The 24261-nt window shown below is 33.3% G+C and overlaps 1 protein-coding gene and 1 long non-coding RNA gene across 7 annotated transcripts in view; one reads left to right on the top strand and one right to left on the bottom strand.

Annotated features, from left to right (window-relative positions):
- The window catches only part of Kair1d (Kainate-type ionotropic glutamate receptor subunit 1D), a 223521-nt gene extending 220045 nt beyond the window's left edge, over positions 1 to 3476 (bottom strand). For all 5 annotated transcript variants that reach the window (XR_012046407.1, XR_012046403.1, XR_012046409.1 and 2 more), the window contains exon 1: positions 2941 to 3476. The gene's annotated coding sequence lies outside the window, so the exon portion shown is untranslated. The remainder of the gene's footprint in view (positions 1 to 2940) is intronic.
- LOC140664171 (uncharacterized) overlaps positions 1 to 24261 on the top strand; it is a 156898-nt gene that overhangs the window by 64395 nt on the left and 68242 nt on the right. The window lies entirely within an intron of this gene.

The raw sequence follows: 24261 nt of genomic DNA, 5'->3' as shown, positions 1-24261 counted from the left end.
TAAAAATAAATTTTTATTTATATATTATACAAAAGTTTACATCTAAAAAAAATCTCTTTAAAAAATGTTGCGAGTTTTTTTAATTAAATATCTATTTAAAGAGGATAGATAAATAAAAAATTTATTTATACGTCAATAATTGTTTTTTAAAATATTAATTATTTTAGACATCACTTTTTATAATTTGAATATATTTGCATGTTACATATCAACGTTGTGTACAGCGTTGTAAAAATCTGCTATTACGCATCGTACTGGTCAGTGCTGAATTTTTATTTTATATATCAATTTTTTCCTCGCAATTTTTTATAGTTTTATACGTGTATGCTATTTCTGTAGATCTACTTAATATAGTAACAAATTTTTAATTTTTAATCCAAAAACGTTTCAACCAGGTTTACTTAGTTACATTTGTGTGTGTGTGTGTGTGTGTGTGTGTGTGTGCGTGTGTTGATAATTAAAAAATTATGACATTCTGAAAAATTCATGATTCGCTACTATTTAAATATTTTACAAGACTACTGCCGCGCTTTCGCGTTTCATCAAATGAAGAAAACGAAAACTTTCTATTAAATCTGCAAAAATTTAGATATTTGATTCAAAATTTCAACTAGTACGGAAAAATTTATACAAATAATCTGCAATTTTTCAAACCAAATATACAGATAGAAAAGTAGAATAGATGAATGCGGATAAAGCTAGATGTCCTGGTATTTTTAATCTCATAGTTGAGGGAAATAGAAGGACGAAACAGTCGTTATTTGAGTTCCAATTTACGTTTAATAATTGCATTTGATTAATATTCATTGGAATGCAAAACGGTGAATCCAGCGACTGGATCACATGCGCGAAAGAAAATGGGAACTGGCGAGCTGACGTTTTCACGAACTTTTGGCATTGTCCTGTCGTTACCACGGCTCGTCGGTAGACGGGGATAATAAATCGAAGGCAATAGCATCGAGTTCTCCTCGCGCTCTATAGGCACAGATGATAATAGCTCCAGATTCGTCCGCGCGTGAGATGCGACTTATTTATGCGGGAGGCTTCGAGTACACGTCGATCTACGTTACTTCGCGTTCCGGCTTCTCTAAAGCTCTCGTTGTCACTCCCTTCGTCTGGCAGAGAAAAAATATAGGATGGCACGAGAGAACGTTCATCCTATGTAATACCGGCAGAGTACGTTTCATAAGATTTACATAAAATTCCAAAAGAAGTGTATCTTGATGAATTTAACCACGATTTTTCCTCGGCGAAAAATTACCTTCGATGCGCTATCTTGCTTCGTAACTTTTGAATTTTCAACATTACGTATTCCGGCAACTAAGCCTCAGATTAAGATTCTGTTAGAATAAACTTTGATAGAAGTTTATCGAGGAGCAAGGTTTTGTTACTTGTTTATACCCTTGAGGCTTATTTGGTTCAAAGTTTTTAAAATTTACCGTTAATAGCTTGATAATCAGGTTCCAAACACAAAGCACGTTTATCAACAAACAGTTTATGAGAAAGTTTTTTAAAGGTTCGATAGGGATTGTTTGATAAGGAACATTCAAACATAATCATACAGCGATTGTGTCAAAATTTGTTTAGTTTAAAGAAACTACAATTATCACAAAGATGGATAAAAAGATAAAAGATACGGATATTTGAATGAGGTTCGATCTTCGGGAATATCCTCTGAATCAAAATCTTATTTTCGAAAGAATACATACAGCTGCAAACATACGTGGACGTCAATATGTAAGTCCATTGGGAATTGCAAATATGCCTCGGGAAAACGAAGGCTATTTTCAGGATCGCAATTCTACGAAACAAAAGGAATTTACAATGAGCAAGTTCCATTTGGCGCCAAAGCTTGAATCGTAAATCGAAAACTTTGGTACCCTCTATATATCTCTAGCATCTGACTCGCTTTTGAGATACTAACTTTACTTGCACATTCTTCTCGAAAACTGTCGATCTTCCAGTTAGTAGAAACATCGCAAAGTGATCAGACTCGACAAAATCTTAGAGAAGTATAAAGCATATCGTAATTCTAAAAAGTTAGTAGATTTAGTTAATAGATTTGTAAGAAATTGATCACTTCTAGGCTAGTAAAAAAATAATGATTCAGACGTGGAAATTTCGAAAATGTGATAGAATATTGTAAAAAGCCAAACAATTAATCAAAACAATCTGACATTTTCTTTAAAACGAATATTTTATACAACTTTATGAATCGATTAGTTTGAAAACTACTAAAAATACTACGTAAGAGAGCTGATATATTGCATTTTAAAGTAAGTGAAAAATTGCGAAAACATATAAAAAGATTCTTAAAAAATAAAATATATATCCTCCCTGCCTGAAGCTTTGGCACCGAACGAAAGTTTCTCATTATAAATTTCTTTAAATATATGATAAAATATTTCAGAGATATAACAATTTTTATAATATAAATAAAAATGAGAATTGCATAATTTTAAAAGTTTGCTCTATTAACGCGGTCATCTACAAAAAATGAATATTCATTAATTTTCTAAGACATTTGATTTAAAAATCAGTAGAAAGACCAATGATAAGTCAGACGTAGTATTGCATGCCTAAATATGGATAAATAAATGTACGAATACTGTGACAATATACGGCGTATATTGTGGTATTTTCAAAAAATATATTAAATATATCTTTTTGGCAGGAGCAGCCTCGTAAATAGTAAAAAATCAGTCAGAAATGACAACTTTGCGGACGCGAATAAAACATTGCGTTATAATTTAACAATAGGAGAATAAAACACTATCTCACTTTCAAAAAACGAAATTTCCTGTACTTTTCTGTACCAATAATTCAATCAGTAAAAACATCACGTTATAATTCAGAAACCGCAATTCCCTAAACGCAAATAGAACATCTCGCGAGCATATACGGACACACTCACACTTTCAAACAATAAATCCTTGGTACCTTTTTAGACTAGGTCGGTCTTGATCCACGGACTTGATCCAGGGGTGAATCCTATCACTACTCCTTTTCGATCTTCTCTCTCCCTCTCGATTTCCCTTTCTCTCTTTTTCTCGAAGAAGAAGAAGAAGGAAACTTTCCCAAGAAATTGTTCTCTCGCACCTTTTCCTTCAACGTCGTCTCCAAATTGTTGATTCAATGCCCTCGATGCGAAAACGTCCTGGTATCCTTCCACTGATGATGAATTCTACGGGGGCGGAATATCACGGCTCTTTCGATCCGGAAGTTAACGCGCGAAAGATGCTCGCCTGATCCGCGTGGCTTACGCTCCGCGAGGGGCGGTGAAACGTCGTCGGCGAGTAAACGAGTACGCGGGAGTACGGAGTGACACGAAACGACGTGCGTCGCGACGCCACCGGCACTGGCGGTTGCGTACGTACTTAGCCAAGCGACGGCGGAGGGCGAACTGGACCGAGCGCCGGAGACTGCCTTTGGCCGCTGCGCTGCGTGTACGGTCTGGTGGCGGCCGCTTTCGCCGGCGACGGGGACGGCCACCGCGACGACGACGACGCCGACGCCGACGCCGCTCGCAGCAACCATGGCGCGACGCGGAAGCCGCCGGAGCGCCCTCATCTCTCCCACACACACCCCCTGCGACCTCGGCTCCTCGTCGTTTCATCTCGCTTCAACCCCGCACTCCCTCCCCCCTTCCTCCCCGTCCTTCATCGTCCTTCCCGACCGCCCGGCAGAGCTATCCCCCACTATTCTATCGATCCTACGGGAGAGGCCCTCTGGTGCGTTCCATTTGCCTGGTTCGAGCGGAGACTGCAAATCGCGCTCGCGTAGATCGCCTGGACTGTCGTCCAGAAAGCTGAGGAGAGTCGTAAGGGGACGAGGGAAAAGACAGTTGTCGGCGGATTTAACTCCTTACTGAGTTCGTTCTTCGAGGCGCGAGAAACTGGACTGTTAATGGATCGGCCTGTGTTTATCAACGTTGAATAAACTTACAAGAAGCTTATGTGGCAAACAAATACATTAGAAGTGATTTAAGCATTAATATTGCCGATGTATCTTTGCAACATCATGGTACAAAAGATCCGAATTAAAATAACAATCCTGATTAATAGAATAAAATCTGAATCGAAATAACAATGCTAATTAATAGAAGGAAATATCTCGATAACATCTGATGCATCAATGTGGTGTTTTTTTAAACAGAAAGAAAATAAAATACTCTCTGCAACACAAAAATATTTTTCTGCTCTCGCATATATATCGTGAGGCTTTGAAGAGAACAATTTATTCTATTGTAGATAAAAAAGAAAGTATTCCATTATCATCAAAAGATTTTTTTTTTTAATTACGTTCATAAAACTATTACAATGTTTGCAAAATTTGAGTTGAAACATATATAATTCATCGTAAAGATTACGCGAATGGAAATACAACTGTCTGATTTAAAATTTCTACGCTCTCGGAATGTCCTATATCTCTTGTTAGACGGAAATACTGGACTAGAATATATATATATCGGGAGTATCCATGTGCAAAAAAGGAAAGGGAAAGTAAAATCGCTTAGAATTCACTTCCCTTGTGTGATAACGGATTTTCTGATTATATGCTCACAAGGGAAATTACAGAATCTGACTAATTCACCCTTGTATATAATGTGACGCATATTTTCCAATAATATACTTGAGAACTTAAGCGCGATATGTACATCGATCTTTATATTCACAGCATGCATTAACACTACACATGGTTGCTTGATTTCCATTACATATTTGCATTAAATCCTCGGTCCCTATGTTAAGTAAATTAAACTCAGAATTAGGCCGTATTTAACGTTAAGCATGGTACTTTACGAAAGTATGGATGCAGAGAAATTAATTAGGAAGTCATAATTCTGAATATAAATCACGCAGACTGAATGTAGAATGTAATTGCCATTTCGCATTAAATAGATATAATTAAGAAGTATGCGTGAATATTTTGTATTTTATTATGCCAAATGACGATGCGTATATATACGCAACATATATCGCTATAATTTGTCGGAGCTTTATGAATAAACATAATTCGTATCGCGATGTAACTAATTTTTTAATTTCAACCGCTTTACAGAGCGTAAATATTTTAATTAGTTAAATATTTTTTTTATTAAATTGTACTTTTTTTTAATTAAAATATTACGTCGATATGTTAGATAAATTGATTAGACGAATAAAATCCCTCAATCTGATGAAGAAGAATTCTAAAGCAGTGCTACAGCAAAAAGTACAAAACGACCGAGGATGTAAAAATTAAAACAAAAGTATATATCGGAAAAACGTGAATTTTTTTCTCGAATATTATTTTTAACGAGCATTTAATACTAAGTTTTTCGCAGCAAAGTCCAGAATATATTGTTATAGCTGAAAGAAATTCCGAGCTTAGCAAAGAAATAAAAAAGTAGAAGACAAAGTTAAACCGTAATGTATTCTATCCCAAAATAACGTGCATTCGATGTCGGCGGAATTTTCGCGATGAAGTAAATTCCAAAATATCGTTGCTAACTGGGAGAAATTGCAGGTTAAAAAAAAAGAGAAATAAAACTTGAAACGCAAAGTCAAGGCGAATTTGCAATATTATTTCCATAAGGAGCGCGTATTTGAGACTAACGGACGCTTCGCGGTTGAGTAAATCTCGAGATATATCGTTTCTAACCAGAAGAAATCGCGAGTTACAGAACTCGAAAAGTAAAGAAAGCGCGCGTTTGGAAATGCCGACATTATTTTCTAAAGAAACGCGTATTTGACGTTAACGAGAGCTTGGCGGCTGGAGTAAATTCTATAGTATATCGTCGCAGGTGAGAAAAGCGGGAAATAAAACGTCAGAATTTCCGCTAATCCAGTAGATTTTCAGTGGTCCGTCTCGAAAAAGTATGGTTTCCCAGATCGAGTAAAAATTGCGATTAAACTATTCCTCGAAATGTCTGACGTGTCGTTAAAATGTTAAAATTCGTAAAAACTCACTTTAAATGATAGTAATATGTTGTAGAATTGTATAAGGTACAAAAACATTTCAGAGATTCGCACATCGGTCTAAAAAATAATTCATAAGTTTTAATAGTTTCTTTTCCCTCTACAAAGTTATCTTTATTGCTGGAATCTTCCCGATGATACCATACTCGAAATGTTTATGCATTGTATACTTTACTAGGTATAAGCAGAATGAGCAACAGAGTTTTCGCAAACTCTTGGTTCTAATGGGTTTCCGAGAGGAAAAATAATTATCAGCGATAAAAACGGTGAGTTTTTTTTATGACGAGCTCAAATTTAACATTGCGGTTGGTCATAACGAAGCAGAATGTCATGCGGAATAAAGTAGTTTTCAAGTACTGCGAGAGTTGCAGAAATACTACATAATTACAGGATGTCATGTTTATCAGCGCGCGTGAAATGAAAGAATTTTCTCACGTATTGTTTCTTTTCTCGATATGTCAAAAGTATAACAATATAAAAAATGTCAAAGTATCTTTTTAACATGCGTGTCTTTCGACAAAGAAAATAAAAACTAGGATAATCTAGGATCTTAATTGAGTTTTTGACATTGTTATCAGGTGACAGAGATTCTCTATCGCTAACGGAGAGCGGTTTTCCACGGTGAAATATTTATTACTCTTGAAAAGTGACACTACCGAAAAATGTCAGTAAAATTTTTTGAAGAGATTAAGTTAAAAAGCACAATATTTTACAGCTTAAAAGAGCTAATGGAAATCTTACATATTCGTCATATATCAACCATTTCTGCAAGATTTCTAACGATTACTGTCATTCTCGTCGTTTTCAAGAGTTTTCTCTGGCATGATATTGGCACAAGTCAACCTGTCGATATGTCACAGTTGAGTGCTCTAATACCATCGGGCGTTGCGGATTATCGTGCTAGAGAAAAAGAATAAAATATCACTATCTACAAAGATTTAACGCATCCGCATGTTAATGTATTTATCTAAATTTAATAAAGCGATATTTCGAGAGTCATACACAGAAAAAAAGAATATTCTTACTTTGACAATATCTTTAGTTTCAAAATGTAAATCTTAAAATGAGATTATATTGCGTTAAATAAAGAAAATTTGCTTGGATGAAGACATTCTATATAGTTTAACCAAAAGAAATATATTCTTGTTATTTAAGAATAATTCTCTTGAATAAAGAGGGAAAAATGTTGGATAGAAAATAACACATGTTCAAATCGAAGGTTATAATTTTTTAGAGTTAAAATAATGATTTTATTCTTGAAATGACAATTGTAGTATTGATGAAATAAGATTATAATATTGTTAAAATTTAAGATTTTTAAATTCTTTTCAAAAGATTATAAATTGTTGCGTATATATGAAACAATGAACGCGTTCATATCAGTAGGTATCTAAGTTTTGATTTGACACTTACTTTTCTTCTGTGTAGCATATTAAACATAATTATATACTGTATTTGATACTTTTTTTCAAAAAAATATCGACATTTACAGTACATTGAAAATCGTAATATAGTGATTCCCGCGACATATATCTCATTGTCAGTATTATTTGATTTTTGTTCACTCTTGTCGTCTATTCGAATAAAATTTCCTACAACGAGATAACATTTCATATTTTTAACTACATGTATATCCTGTTCCGAATATGTCAGAGAACGCGCGCGAGAGAGAGAGGCTCTTTAAATATTGTATGAGACTGTAATGTTATCCTTAGAATTTACATGAGAGTGCAGCTTTCGGAGGGTCGCGAAATCTGTCGCTTTCGTTACACTAGTCGTGAAAACGAGAAAATGCAACGCGCTGCTGTGTGAAAACTACAAATTGTTACACGACGGCTGGACGCTGGACGCGGTCGTGAGATGCAGCCAACCAGCCAGTCAGTTTGAAACACGTTACACTTTAACCTGATTCCCGTAATTACTCTTCATTGGACGAGAGCAAAGTTCAAAAACCTATCCGCCGCAAAAAGTTCCTTTAAAGTCGATACGTGCACACGGCTGATTGCTTGGCCGCGTCTTTCATATCATGAGAAATGAAAATGAGAGATCTGAAACTAGCTTTAGTTATACGAGTTTGATATATCATAATATAACACGTAACTATGCGAGAACGTTAATTGGAGTGTTAAATTGCTTTAAATTTTTTCAATTGACTAAGTTGTTGAACTTGTAATCTTGTAAAAACAAATGCAAAGAAAAAATATAACGTAAAGACACAAGCACGATTAGAACACACTGCAAATTTTCTTTCAAATTTACAAATAAAAATATTATGAATTTTATTATATGTCGATTAATAAAATTCTAATTTCTCTCAAAAGATAGCGAGAGGGAGATGTTAAAAATACTTGTTTTCTTTTTTGTTTATTGTGAATAGCTAATTATGTTATATGACCTGTCTAATTTATTGGCGGAAGAAGACAAACAAATGTCTGTATGACCTATTTGCGGATCTTATCTGTGCCAAACTGCCGCTGTGTAGAAACAGAACGTATGGTCAATGGTTGATACGATCACCCTCGTAAAATTTCGGGTTGGCTGCTAGGTACCAATAAATCTAAAAAATCGCGACAGGAAGGAAATGGTCCGAAGATTTCGAGCCTCATCACGCGAAAACAGGATATTAATGTTGACAGGGAGATGTATGAAACTAAGGATTTTCACGTTTTCTGAAACAGTATGTCAAAGTTATCGAAAACGTACATTTAAAAATTTTTTTAATTAAATTTAAAACGATACGGAAAAATACCAAATTAATTGATTAAATTTTATGAAATTATTTGCATTTTATTTCATAAACTTATTATTTCTAAATGCATGTAACGCTACATGAGTAGAATACGTAAGTAATATTATTTTCTATTAATAAAAAAAGAGAACAAAAAACTCACAGAAAAAAATGCATCTCGCTTTATGTAGTTGCACTTTGAAAAAAACAAAAAAAAATGAGTTACTTATACTTCATTAAACTATAGACTATCATAAACGCTTCCTTTAATTTAATACACATATACAAGGTGTATCATTTTTAGTTTTAGTAGATTGTCAATATAATTTCGAATCAATTTTTTGTTAACAAAATCATATTTTATTTTGTATTAAAATATTTGACTTTTTAAACATTTAAGAAGGATATATACATATATACGTATGTAATAACTTTTCATTTTGAAAAATTCGTAATTGATAGCAGACAAGATTCATTTCAAGCATTCAATTTCTGTTTTTTTTTTTAGATTTTTATCCATTCTCAATTACAATCCGTCAAACTAAAATTTGCTATTAAACATTTAATTTTTAAAAAATAAATATTAAGGTGCGTCAGACAAAACTATAATAAATAAATTATAAAATGATAATATATACAAGGATATGTAGCATACGCACGTTACATTATCTTTAAAAAAATATATAGTATATAGAATATAGTAAAATACATAAATATATAAAATGTAATATAGAGTTGAACGTTGAAAAGATTCCGTTGAAATTGATGGTTTTGACGATATGGTAATTTTTCTTTAGCATTTGTGCGGTTAAGAAAACATTCGATCGCGATGCGACACCCTATATAGATGTCTCCTCTATCAATCGCCACGTCTTTATGCCGGGGCATATGCAAAAAGAGTATGCACAGTAAAGCCGACACAACAATAGGGTGAACGACCGCAGTGAAAAATGACAGCGTAGCAGCGAGACTTTTATGCCGAAGTCGCTCCAGAATATCGCCCAAACGTCTCTTCGCCATTGAATTGTCCGTGAATATATGCCACGTACGCCCGGATATTTACGAGGGGTCATTTTACAGGATGAAAGAAAGAAATGTAGCTGCATGACAAATTAGAAAAGGTGTTGTACGTTGGTCGGTGGCACGCGAGATGCAAAACTTACACTTTTAGCAGTTCGTGCGCTTCGTTAGCGACGCTAGAATGTAAATTGCGACTATGCGTTGAAAACCTTGGTATAAATGAAATTTGTAAGGCGTGATAAATCTTGCGACAATGTGTCTATTAAGAGTTATAAGCGACGCCGACTTTGCTCGTAAGATTCTGCAAAATACCACCAAATACCTCACAACTTACAATGCGACAACCTCCCGTGGCGAAAATATTAAAGCAAGAATTTCTTAATAATGGTGTGATACACGTACAATATATCGTGCATCATCTTTCTTAAGCTCAAACAATATGTAACAGAAAATAGACTGAAAAAGATTTATAATAGAAGAGACGCCTTATAAATTTTAATAAAAATCATTACAGTCAAATAAAGATTTTTAGTACATACGTAAAAGAAAACTTGTGTGTCGCACAAACGGTGACAAAAAAAAATGAAACATCAAAAACAAAAAGACTTATTAATTTATCTATCACCGTAAGTGGACCGATACCGTCAATAAACGTTTGCCACGATAAATCTTTTAAAATAGCGGTAAAGTTTCAGTTGAAGATATTGAGGTGAGACTTAGTGCCGGAAAAACGTTTCTCGAACGGATGGCGAGTAGGAGGCGAGTGTCTACCACAGCTGCCTTTGAAAGTAGATTCTAGCAGAAAGAAAGTCTATCGATTTCATTGCTTATCTTGACTTTTAGAACCTGCTGAGTGAGTCTAGTCACACATCTCCTGCTTGCCGTATCTCGTCGTCTCGATCTCTTTTGTGTGCGTCGGCACACTTTTATTTTTCTTTCATCTCGAGTAAAAAGTTTATGTCGACACCGCTTGATCACCGTACATCGGCACCTCCGATAAGTCTGTAACTCTCCGTGGAAATCGTATGTATATGTAATTTGTCGCGTAACGTTAACGCCATGGAGCGCAAATGTATCACCATTTTTATCTGTGAAACGAACCGGTGAACATCTCACGACAATACGATTTTCTACTGTGGGACACTCGAGTCTATCGATTTTTTATGAGACACGTAACGTCGATGTCACTCCAAAAAGAAACACCGGTGCGAACATCGTTGTGTTTTACGAAAAAGATATAAAATAGACTGGGAAATATAAAAGTGGATACATTTCACGCTGTCACATTCTGCACGATTTACGCGATCATGCTGTGTAATTCGCAGTTCCATCTACGAAAAATTCAAAGTTAGAAGAGAAAACAGATATTAATTGAAAAAAAGTTAAAAATTGTCGTTATAATCGTTAAAAAAATATTTTAATGAGTAACTATTAAATGTATGATTTGTAAAATCTATATATGACGATATATACGTATTTTACTGAAATAATCACGTAAAACATTTTTATAGGAATAAGCGATACCAATAAAAATCCTGACAACATGATGACAACATATTAGTAATTTAAAATGACCAGTAATTTAAATAAATAATAATAATCACGTCATTGTCATTATTAATTCTGATATTCTATGAAAAAAAAACAATTATTGTCATCATATAAAAATATGCTTTTACTGACAGCGTTAATTTCTCATAAAAATACTGATTCTGTTCTTGTATTACATTAAATAATTTTTGCAAGAACAAAAAATAAGATTTTAGATTTTTAATTAATGTGTCTTCTATTTAATTATATGTGATTCATAAAATTCAAAAATATAACTTTTTATTTCTTGTAACGTTATTGAACAAGCAAGTTTAATTTTTATTTTTTGGTAGCAGAAGCTACAATTAATAAACAAAAAAAACATATGTCGATTTCAATATGGAGAGGCTCGGTAACAATAGATAAGACCTTAACCGAATATAGATTTCAAGATTTCGTGCGCAGTTCGGAATCAAAACCGATTTTGTGGCAATTCAATTCCACGAGAAGAAAGTTCAAAAGACGGAAGACATTGCTTAGGTAGGAAGACATAGTTTCGGAGAAGTGCAGGACGCGAGGAGAATCCGCGTAGAGGGTCGCCAAAGTTTGGCGGAAGTTCGACGATCTCGAATCTACCATTAACTCGCGAATACGGCTCGGCCTATTCTCGACAATCAGATTTCGGTCTAACACATTATGCTAGAAGAGTAAATTTCAACGATAGCGATATGTTAGAATCAGCGGATTGCTCGATCTCCTTTTTATTTAAAAGATTCTGTAGATAAGAATAAGAGACATTACATCTACTCTAATATTATATCTACGTAAAAGTGCAAATAAAGAATTTTCTATGTAAAACGAGATTATCATTTTACTGATAATGATACGGTATTATCCTGAATAGGACATAAAATTATGGAAAGAAGAGGCTTACCTGAAATCTAAATCGGTGCCCTACTGCTATCGTTTACTTTATTACTTTATTTTCCAGTAATCTGTGAATGTCGAATGTCGCTTCGTAATTACAATATATTAGCTTGACGTACACATATATTATTATATAGAAATAGCATACAAAATTAAAAGACGTTTATTATCGGATATCGCCAATATAAATGTGTTTCGTGTTCATTAATCCATTAAAATTACTCAGCAAAATTTTAATTATCAAACTCAGTTTGTAATTTAAATGCAACGGTTCGTATCTGATTTGGATGAAACATTAATTATAAATTAAACGTTAAAATATTTCCCTCTTGTTGAAAATTATATTTTAAATTGATTGAATTATATTTTATCACACTGCTGTTCAATCTAAAATTTGAATCTTTATTTTATGTAGGAAAAAAAGAAACATTTAGCTGTAATATATATTATATATATTTTCTTTCATAAAATATTATGTACAATATACAAAATATTTATATACAATAATTTCAACTTGTAAAAAAGAAATTAGTCATTTCAATACGTAGTTTCAGTCTATACGTCTCTATCTATTTTCTTTCAATTCTGTAGTTTTACTGTAATAAAAGTCTTAACATTGTTTACAAGAGCGATAATCGTTGAAGAAAGGAAGAAAAAGATATATATAGACAACATCAAAGCCAGTCTAAGTAAAATATCAAAGATTTTGAAGTTTCTCATAACAAAGTTTGCAAAACTTTATATTCTACCTTGACAAACTTTTCATGTAACGTAGTTCGTGAGGTTCGCATACATCGCAGCACCTAAAAAAACAAGAAGCAAACTTGTCACTGGTAATGCTATAAAAACAGAATACTTACTTGAATTTTAAATGCAATTATCGATATATGAAGTGATTATGTAATTGCGTTGTAAAATATTTAATGATCGTAGTAAATTTGCACGAAACTTGATGATACTTATCATAAAATAATATATTTTTAATTTAAAAAAATTATAAAGTAGCTCAATTTTTTCATAAAATAATTTTTAAAATTAAAATTAACTTTTTGTTTTATTTATTATTTAATGTCACATCTATATAATGTATACAGATATGTATAATTGTTAATGCTCACTTAATATTCCAATTTAATTTAAAAAGAAAGCTTCCTATATATTCAACAAAATTTTCTTAAAGTTTAATCGTTATCTAAAACAATTTTTACACATATTATATACAGTATTTAGTCGATGTTTATTATTTATATGTAGTTCTCTGTATTTATGTAAAGTAAAATATTAATTTTAAATTAAACAGCATTTATCAAACCATTTAATTTAATGGAGAAGATTAATAAACCGCAAATCGGAAGCATCTGTCGCTTGGGTGTTAAACGAAAAATAGAATGACGAAGAATTGTAAAAACTATCGGTGAGATTTGTTTTGCTCAAATATCGGACGGGGGTTCGGGGTCGTCTGCAAAATTTTGTTACAAAGCAAAGTTCACGAGCCGGTAACAGGAATGGCCCGAAGGACGCTGTCGTAATTCCTCGAGAGTTTCGGCGGATCGAGAAACTTCGGTATGCTACGCAGAAAGTTGTCCCGCCGCTGAGAATACGACCACTTGCTGCTCTGCCCCGGCTTTCGAGGCCGGCAACTTTTGCTTTCCGACGATGGTCCATCGTGTCTGGTTATCGTCTACCCTCCGATGTTCAAGTTCGTTCATCGTAATTATAATATTTTACGGGCATACGCGTTGGACATGTTGTTTCGCAATTTAATGAAGCAGTTTTTAGCGCGACAAATTACTTAAATTTTTCAGACAAAATATTGAAAATTCGTAAGTTACGAAAAAAGACATTCCAATTAATTTTTTTAAATGCATTACAAGTAAAAATTGCGGATATTCCGTCTCATTAAAAAATTGTGTATCATTTATATCAGTCTTATGATAAGAAAACATTAATACTTAATACCTAATACTTAATAATATAATACTTTGACGGACTTATTACAGAAGATTATTTTTATTAACTTTGAACGATTAATTTGCAGATAGCAATTAATTTCCTCTCGATCATTTTTATTCTGAAAATAATTCTGCTAATTCGAGGGCTTTGATTGATGAATATACTATTTAAAGCGCTATATCTTGAATTCTTGATTCAAACAGACTTTAAATGGATTATACTTTGCGTAAAAACCGTTTATCTTTTCTCGCAAAGGATACTGCTTTTCATCGGTTCGTCTGTCGTATTTCAAAATTTATATTCCACTAGATAAATCGAGAGATCCTCCTTAATATGATCTCCTTCTCGCTATATTCAATCACTAAGAAAATTGAAGCAAGAATTCATTATCAAGTTTCTTCGTGAGGAGAGAGAGAGAAAGAGCTTTTGAGTAGATTTTTCATATATTCTCATATGTTTTCGGAATGTATTGAGCTTAGAGAAACATAGTAATATTTGTTTGATATATCGAACCTTTCGCATGCCCGTGAAAAATGCTTGCATTTATATACAGTGAACACAATAAAATAGGGATTTTGTATTACAAGTTTATGTTAAAAATATGCGTATCTATAAATATACTATAACTATAAACATTGTACAGATATGGATTTAAATTATATTAATTAATTCTTAAACTTTTTTCTTAAAAAATAAGGTAAAAATAAATATAGTACAATAGTTATATAATAATATGAAAGTTTAAATATTTTTTTTGTTTGTTTCTTTTCATGAAGTCTTTAGAAAAATTCAATAAAGTGACTGAATTTTATACATAAACGTCTTACTACATAAAACCTATTAGCAACCGTTATACATTAGTATGAAATCTTTTCTTGTCTTAAAATAAAATTTTCTATTTTAAAAAAAGAAAAATGATGATTTTGATTAAAAACTGAAAACTAATTCTTCACATAGAATCTCGATTTTAATTCTAAACAGCAAAGAGAGAGAGAGAGAGAGAGAGAGGAATGTTTTTGACTTGGCTAATTTAAGTACATTACTAAGAATTCTTGCAAAGTCTACATACACGGAGTGTGACTACAAACGCGAGACGTTGCGATAATTAAAAACGTAATACAAGTATTACATTCGTTGGCGGCAGAGAAAAGAAACTGCTTTGACAGGCAGTTTGTCGCTTATTGTGGCACATTTCTAGGTCGTTTATAATAAAATTTAAACACTTGCGCGATATATATTTTTTCAAGCGGTATTCACGCTCTAGCGCGAGGTTAATTGTAGCCCGAAGATATTCGCTCTTCTCTTCTTTTCGCTTCACTCCGAACTTTTAACGATATTCAACTTGATATTCTGTTGCAAAAATAACACACTAGCATGCCGAAGAATACGAGAAATACGTGTAGCAATCGCGAAAACTCGGCAAGCGAGAAGTAAAAAGGATCATATATGTAGACGATCTCAATCGCTTCCTATCTATGGATATGATATATACGACCTCATCAATTCATCCCTATATTACTCTCGCTGAAGTAATTTCGAATATACTCCGAATACACGACGAATATTCGCAAACTTCTATCGATGAATGCTATGATCCCAGAATTAATTGAAGTTTATAATTGAGGCTGAACTATTGAAAAAATAATCTCGATTCAAAGCATGATTTCGAAGAAATTTGTTAATCTTTTCTCAACGCAACTCATGTATTTTCAAGAAAAATTCATCTTAACGAGAATTCCTCTAAGAGTTTCTTTTAGCGAATTTTTTGTTATTATTTTTCTAGAGATGAGGATATACTTTATTCTCATGAAATATTTGCCACGCCTGTAGTATCCGTAGTGACTCCTTTAAAAAAATGTTATAAATTTGCAGCAGCCTGTATTGTACATTTGTATTACGTTTATATTTGTTTTTAAACATTTTTCACATCTGCGTAATATTGAGAAAAATGTAAACAGTTTTTATTAAAATGATGATAAAGAACCGTGCACGAAAGGAAAAAATACTTATATTAATATATAATAAAAATTTTTTTTTAAGTCTCAATATAAATACCGCTTCATCAAATGGCGGCTAATCGCATAATTATCCCCAATGTAAAATAGAATATAGAAACGTACAAGTTGTGAGATTGATATGGAATTTACATAATAGTATTTCCGCATGTTTGCTTTCAGTATTCCACACATACGTCGTGATAAAGCCACGAAGCAAATGGTGGTCTGATATTGTAAATTGTTAAATTATTTGTTTATATGCGTTTATTTAACGCATTTATAAATGTACATGTATTTCCATCTTGTCTCTAATTTTGAGTTTTACAAATTGGTAATTTTATCAAAATCTTTCAACAATACATTTTCAACTAAAAATTTTAACTTAATTACCTTAATTTAATTTAATTAATCAAAATTATTAATCGAAAAAATAAGTTTTATGTACGCTGCAAAAATGTACACAGTAAAAATGTATACAAGACCTAAAAAGCATTATATGAAGGGGAAATATAATTAAAAATACTTATTTTAAAATTATTGAAAAAATAATTTTTATAATAATTTAATAATATTGATTGGAAAATAAACAATATGATATTTTCAAAGAATATTATTATAGCTTATAAAATTTTAAAAATCACTAAATATATTACAGAAATAAATATAAAAGTTGTAATTTGAAAATCATTGTGTTATCACATAATTTAAGTAAATCATTTCCCTTAAATATCACCTGTAAACGTTCCTTCAAAGTGTCAAAATGATTTAAGAAAAGTGTTGAATCAAGGAGTACCTAGATAACGATTTGATCGTCGTTCGATTCGATCAACGTTGTGCGAACGAGAAAATGTGCGAATATTAAAGTAGAGATTGACTTCGCGTTTCTTCCGGTTTCCATATTTATGCAGCTACTTCGATACAGACATGTGCAATACGCATCGCGTAGCGCATGTACATACGTTGTATATTTAACGATACGAGAAGTCTATTGGAATGGCTGCCATTTACGTATTTGAGAAGCAATTGCAGCTATCCTGTTTCGATACATCTCTCTGTACGATAAAGTAATTGTATAAATGTGTATCGCTCGTCTTCAAGAAAATATAATAGGATGATAAATCAGTTTTCTTTGAGAAGAATTCGATCTTTTCTCAGTTATGTATTCTCGCAAATTATAAATCATTTTCGATATCTAAAGAACGATAAGAAGTAAAAATATAGATGAAAGTCTCACGATATTAAACTCTATTGTTCACCATCACTTTTCTTTCATATGTAATGTTCCTCTACGTATTTAATAGATATACTTGTAAATTTCAAATAATTAAAAAATATTTTGTATATATAGACATATATATAGACATTTACTTTTTATTCAGTAAACACAGACTACAATTTTAAAAGAGAGATTTTAAATATTCTCTAACAATGCCCGTAACTGTAATTGAAAAAATTAGATGTAAGCAAAGAAGAGAAAATGCGTCATTACGCAGCAACTCGCGTAATTATCACCGTGGATGGTGTGTCACCAGAGTGTTTTATTAAGTAGCCGGTAGAAGTAACGCGTGTACATTCATTGTCCTTCTAATTACGGTTATTAATCTCCCCTTCCTTCTTTCTACAGAGTCATTAATTACCACGCTAATAGCGCTTTGTTTCATGCGCCAGGCCTGTTTCCTTTTGCAATTTTAGCTGCGCTTTCATCGAGTGATATTTAGCCCCTTGGGTCGCTCCAGAGGGGAGAAGAGGAGAGGGAGGGGAGGGAAGAGGAAGTAGCTAGGCAAAGTCAACGTAGACGACAGGCTAACGAAGTTTTAATTTTCACTTACAATTACTTCGACGCACGCTTCATTGAGCTTTGTGCTCTATTCTCGCAATCAACGTTGGCAATTTTCAAGAGAGAGGAAATACTTGAGAAAGGAATACGAACGAATAAAAGACAATAATAGAAGACTATAACCGGGTCATATTGTGTGTATGATACGACAGAGGCATCCTCGAACCTTCAATTAATGTGATTGGAACCCACTATTTGGTGGTCGTACGTATACAAACCAGCAGCACTCAAAAGTAAGCGGAAATTAGGGGAAATCATCAGCGTGTCACAAAGTCAACGACCGCTGCGAACAATATGGGCCAATCACTTGATTACTCGAGCGCGAATGCATAGATGAAATTGATAGTAATCAATCAGTCAACGCTAGAATCAATAACGTGTTCATTGGCAGATAATTGGCAGGTGAAAAATTAAGCCAACGATCAATTTAATTTCGAATTATTTTCACAGTTTGTTGGGTACGAATTAAGCAAAAGTTATAAGATATATTTAATTAAGATATATTTTATTATTTTTATTATTAATTAAAAGATATAAACTGAGAAAAATAACTCAAATTTATTACGTAAAAACAAAATTAATAAACAAAATAAAAATTTAAATTATAAATTGCAAAATAATATAGATATACATATTTTTCAACGTCACTTATTTATTTACTTTTTAATTGTTTTATTTAGTAACTATTATTTATTAAATAACATCAAAATGCTAGATAAATGATATCGAACATACAAGAGTAAAACTTATTATATCAATGTAGACGGATTATTTTTGAGTTATGCAATGTGTTTACATTCAGTTGAACAATTTTCACACTATTTGAAAAAGAAGTAAGATCCAGACGTAATTATGAAAAAGAATTAACTAGAGTTTCTTTTTTTCATTTTTTATCTCCACAAAAAATCAATCTCGCAGTCGAAAAAAATCGAAATTCGGATTTAGTTCTTTTCAATTATTTTCATTCCACTCGTATTTCTGCCTGTCGTTTATCAATAATACGATTTAATACAAAATTCATTTTTATCTCGATACCATATGCATATTTTGATTCTCGATCGTGCTTTGTAAAAGAAAATTACAGCATATATATTGGCGAATATCGAGAAAAATTTCCAGCGAGATTACGAAACGCATCGTGTCCCCAAGTGCGACAACGGAAGGGTTCCAATGATGCATCGCGACTCTCCTCGCGGCGATCTCTATCCATCCCGCAAAATCTTCGTTACTTTTATGCGAACTCTACTAACAATTCCACTCTCTCGCTCGGCGATTTCGGCCGTAAATTTTTCTCAGTACCGCTCTCCGGCCGACTCTCATCCCTGCACTTCTCGACTTAAAAAACCGCGCGCGCGCTCGCAAATATTTGCAATTTTTTTTCTTTAGCTCGCAAACAAATTTTTTTTTTTTCGGCTAGCTTCTAGCGAGAAAGAGAGAAGATATCCTCTCACCGACATCGTAGATCAAACTGTCCTCGGGAGAGCGTGAAGACGCGCAAGCCGCTCTTCGTAACTATCCCATTGGACAAGCTGTATTTTTCCAACGATATTCTTTCTTTTTTAAGCACTTTTTTTGCTGTCACTTCAGAACTTACTCCAATAACGTTATCCTTTGCCTCTCTCTGCTTCACGTTACACTTTTTAAAAATATAATGATGTCAAACAAAATAAAGAACGAGCTTTGGATCTTTGAACATTACAGAGCTATATCTTAGAATGTTGCAAATTTTTATTTGAAAACTGAGAATTTTATGTTACATAGCAGTTGTTACAGATTTATCTCAAAGAGAATATTTAAAAAAAATAATATTATATATAATCTCTACTTTGTTATAAAAATAAAATTTGTACGTATATTATACTTTAGTCATGCATTGATTTAGCCTCTTGTTTCATTATTTTTTAAATATTTTATTTGTTTGGTCTACACAATTAAAAACTGAAAATCATTAACGTTGTAGTTTTATGTAATATTATTGATCGATAAACTTATCATGTTTTATTTATCAAAGATTTTTTCAAATTTCTATACACTTTTCACGCATAAGAATCATCTTGAAATCACCTACAAAGTGAGCCAAACAAGATGACTGCTCCTCTACTTGAACAAAAGGATGGTCGAATTCACCGATCGTAACTCCTCACGTGAGTCAATTCTATTTAACGTCCAAAGCAATCTTTTTTGCACGTCTCCCAAGTCACCGCACTTTCTCGCTCTTGCTTTCACCCTTTCTCCCCTTTCTTTCTCGTGTTACCTCGTAAATTTTCTTAGCCCTCGTTCCACGTCGACAATCGCATTTGTCCTCTTCTTTATCTCCCCTTTCAGTTCGACGACCACAAGCGACCGCGGAAATGTTCCAGCGCTTTAAAGACACTCGAGTTTCTGTCGATACGACTCGTTTAACTCAGAGAAGAGACTGTATCATGAAAACCTTGCATACATATGTATGCGCGATAAGTCGCAAAAAATATTCCACGGCACCATTCGTCCTGGGAGAGTAGATTTATGGAGGACAACGCGCTTCCGGGCCGGTGAAAGGCGCATAAAAAATATGATCGTGCATTTTCACACCGTTTCACGTCATATCTCTTAATTCACGCGAAACATAGAAATCTGTGTCACAAACGGGAACATTTTTATGATCATGTGAATATCAACATTGTATTCTATATAATATATGGGCGAGTATAGATTGCTTTAAATATATATTTTTAGATAAAAAAAACTAGATTTTTTTTATAAATTTGAAAATAAATTTATAGGGAGAAAAACGAAAGCATAAAAATATATAGTATAATAATCTACGTAATAAGGAGGAGCTTACATTCGGAATAATAAAAAAGATGCCAAAGACAAACGTCATATGAGAAGCAAACGATAAAATACATATCATGGAAAATCTTTTCGTCACTTCGTGAGCGAGAAGCGAGAGATCCGCGTTACATACACATCCGTCGGCGGGAAATGCGGATAAATTCCAACGGGCGAATCCAGACGCGCGTCTGGCAGCTTTTTCCGGCCTTGGGTGTCGGCTGTGTTATCACACTTCATAAATCGCGCCGCGGAGACTCGATCTGAACCCGACATGGTGGAGGAGGTGACGGCCGCGATGAAACCCGCGCGGCTCTGATCTCGGAGAGTTCAGCTGATCTCTCTGCGGCAAACTCGGATGACGCGAATAACTTCCGGTGTACAGAGCTCCGAGCTATCTACCGTTGTAAATCCAAGTCGTTACGACGACACTGCCACGAGAGAAAAAGTGACTTGGAAAAAAATAAGGAAATGCTGAAAGCTACCACTTTCCGCGTTTCACCACTCTCGATCGTCATATCATTCTCTGTTGCACAGATTTATAATTTTATCTAATATTACATTTTACTTGTTTAATCTATAAATTTAACACAAATTTAAAAAATTAATTTTGATATCTGAATTTAAATAAATTTATGTAGTAATGATATAATATAAACTAAGTTGCAGTCTTTATATTAAAATATCATATTTCAAAAATTTTCAGTATTATAATATAAATTATAATGTAACTGGAAGTTTAGTATTACTTACAACTTGTTAGTACTGTTACTCAGGTATATAATGAACATGAGACTATTTGTTTATAGAACAAAGATTATTACGTTTTTTTTTCAAACATTATGATTTTAATATTTCTCTTTAAAATATACGTTGATGATGTGGAATATTTGTTCTCTCCATGTTTACTATACTTTATAATTACAACTATTAACGAATGAAAAGTATTGCTCTTAACTGGAGTAGAGTTCCACTTAGATCCATATAGGTTTTCCATGTTCTCGTGACCTGGTAACATTTATACCATTTCATGCAACTTTATAAATTATGACAGAAACAATCATACGCAGCAAAACTCGACTAGTTGTTTCATATGGTGATAAAAATTTTATCCTTTTCTGGCAAAGAATACCACGCGACCATTAGCCTATTATAAACTCTCATATAGAGAATGTATTATCCTTTAAAGTCACATCAGAATTCCCTGTGCAATATAAGAATAGCGCAATGATTACTGAAGTAATGACACAGTTAAAATATACACAATAATAAATTATGATATATATTAATATTTTATTGAGAATGAACTAATTAACAAATTGCAATAAACCAGCTAATAATTATAATAAATATATAAAATATATGCATCGATTTAATAAATAAAATAATTTGTGCTGACAATAAGGACAAATAAGTGGATAAAAATGATATGAATACTAAAAATGAAAAATTAAATATATAATATTTAAAAAATAGAGAGAGAGAGAGAGAGAGAGAGAGAGAGAGAGAGAGAGAGAGAATGAATGCTTACATAAAATTTAACTAATTATACGAAATTTTTATTTAACAAGATGTACACATCGGTTAAATTTTGCAGGAAATGACTCGCGTAAAGGGAACGTTTAATAATTTAATTTTTTACATAATTTTTCTTCTGCTTGATCTCCCTAATTTATACCATCAACTCATTTTTTTCTCGTTCAAAAAGAATCATTCGATTGTCGTGAATCTCTATTACAAAAAAATTAATTCCAGAATTTTGACGAGATAAACAAAATATTTCTCAGTAAATACAAATTCTCACAATAAAAGTTTTTTATTTTATTTTCATTATAACATATAACTATTTGAAATTTAAGAATTGTTTTATCAGTAGTTTCTCCTTATTATATGAACATTTGTCTTTTATACGTATATACATTCTTTTTGTTCCATTAACTTACGAATATTGTACTTCTACGTTAGCGATTGCACGGCACAAATTGTGATCCGTCTATCCGGAAACATCGTCGCCGAATGTATGACGAGTTTCGTAATCGCGGATTACTGTTACAGCAGCGCGTAAATATACGTTCGGGATAGCATGATTAACCGCGGTGCAGGCGATTTCCATGAACGTGTCGCGCGTTCGGTCGGGTTTAATTCGCGCTTCGGATTACCACCCGGGCGTATCCATTAACGCGTTGAAACGCATGAGATCCGGCTATACGTGACATTTCGGAGTAATGAAGGCGGATCCATCCGCGCATTAATCGCGAGGCTGGCGGCGGCAACGGCGGCTACGACACAGCGGGCGCCCCACGTCGACGTGCTTTCGATGCGGAATGACTTCCGTCATTCAATAACGCTGTCAAATAATCGCGCGCTCACAGTTCTCCTTATATTCCTCGACGTAATCGAGAATGTCGATCGTCTTGCTCGACCATCGTCATGCAAACTGTGTCGCGGTATAAACTCGCTTCTCTCTTCTCCCTATTTCTCTCGCACGCCCGCGATTATGGCGGATGACAGGATCGGCTAGTGTGCGAACTGAGAAACGTGCTGCAAGGAACGTGTCAGAGGCTCTTTGCGGTTAATGGAACCTGAGTTTGCTCGCAAGGAGAGCCACTTCTCGTCGTTTGCGACGATTTCCGCAAGTGGCAACGTGACGCAGTAACGTATTATGAGACAAGACGTTCTGTAATTGATCACACGAAATCACTTCATCACTCGAGAGAGATTTTTATACTGCTCCTTGTGTGTTTTCTTAAATGAAATCAAAGTATATACTATCAATATATTATAAAATCTCACTGATAAGAATTCCAGTTACTTATAATGGATTTTTCAGTGAAATCTTACTGCCGTAATCAGTAAAACATAAAAATAGAAGGGTAAAATGTGTTTTCACTGAAGATAAGTGAATATTTCACCCTGATCTTCGATGAAATCTTGTCGCTGCTTTAATCAGACATTTTCCCTGATTCAGCTTAAGAGAATACTTTGCATGTTCCTCTTCGTTTGTGTTTCCATACTCCAACGTCTTTGAAAATACGGAGAGAATAAGAAATGATTTCTTTTTCTCTTTAGAGCTTATCTAACATTTTGAAATATGTAAAATTACTTATTTGCATATACCTATATATGACTTGAAGAGAGCTTTTATTGTGATTAAATATCAAATCCAAAAGGAGTCATCAATTTCATTAAATAAATGTGACTCTAATATATTTATCTACTCTCATGCTATTTCCAAAATTGTTGTAATTTATTTTTAAAAATTACAACAAAGAATGCGAGAAATTTTGCTAATTCGAATACTAGTCACTAAGAGCGAAATCGGTATCTTTCTTAAAGGAGAAATAATCTCATTCCATAGGAAGATTAACACATCCTACATCACCGCAAATGTCTTCATTCTTGCCCGCTACCGCTACCGCGTCGCCGCATGCAAATTAAGTTAACGTGCTTAATCCTAGCGGATTGCTCTATCGCAGTAGCCGAGGTAATTGGTTCGCG

This window comes from Anoplolepis gracilipes, chromosome 3, assembly GCF_047496725.1.
Source record: "Anoplolepis gracilipes chromosome 3, ASM4749672v1, whole genome shotgun sequence".
In the NCBI taxonomy this organism is placed as follows: domain Eukaryota; kingdom Metazoa; phylum Arthropoda; class Insecta; order Hymenoptera; family Formicidae; genus Anoplolepis; species Anoplolepis gracilipes.
Note: the sequence above shows the minus strand (reverse complement) of the source record. Positions and strands in the feature narration are given on the sequence as shown.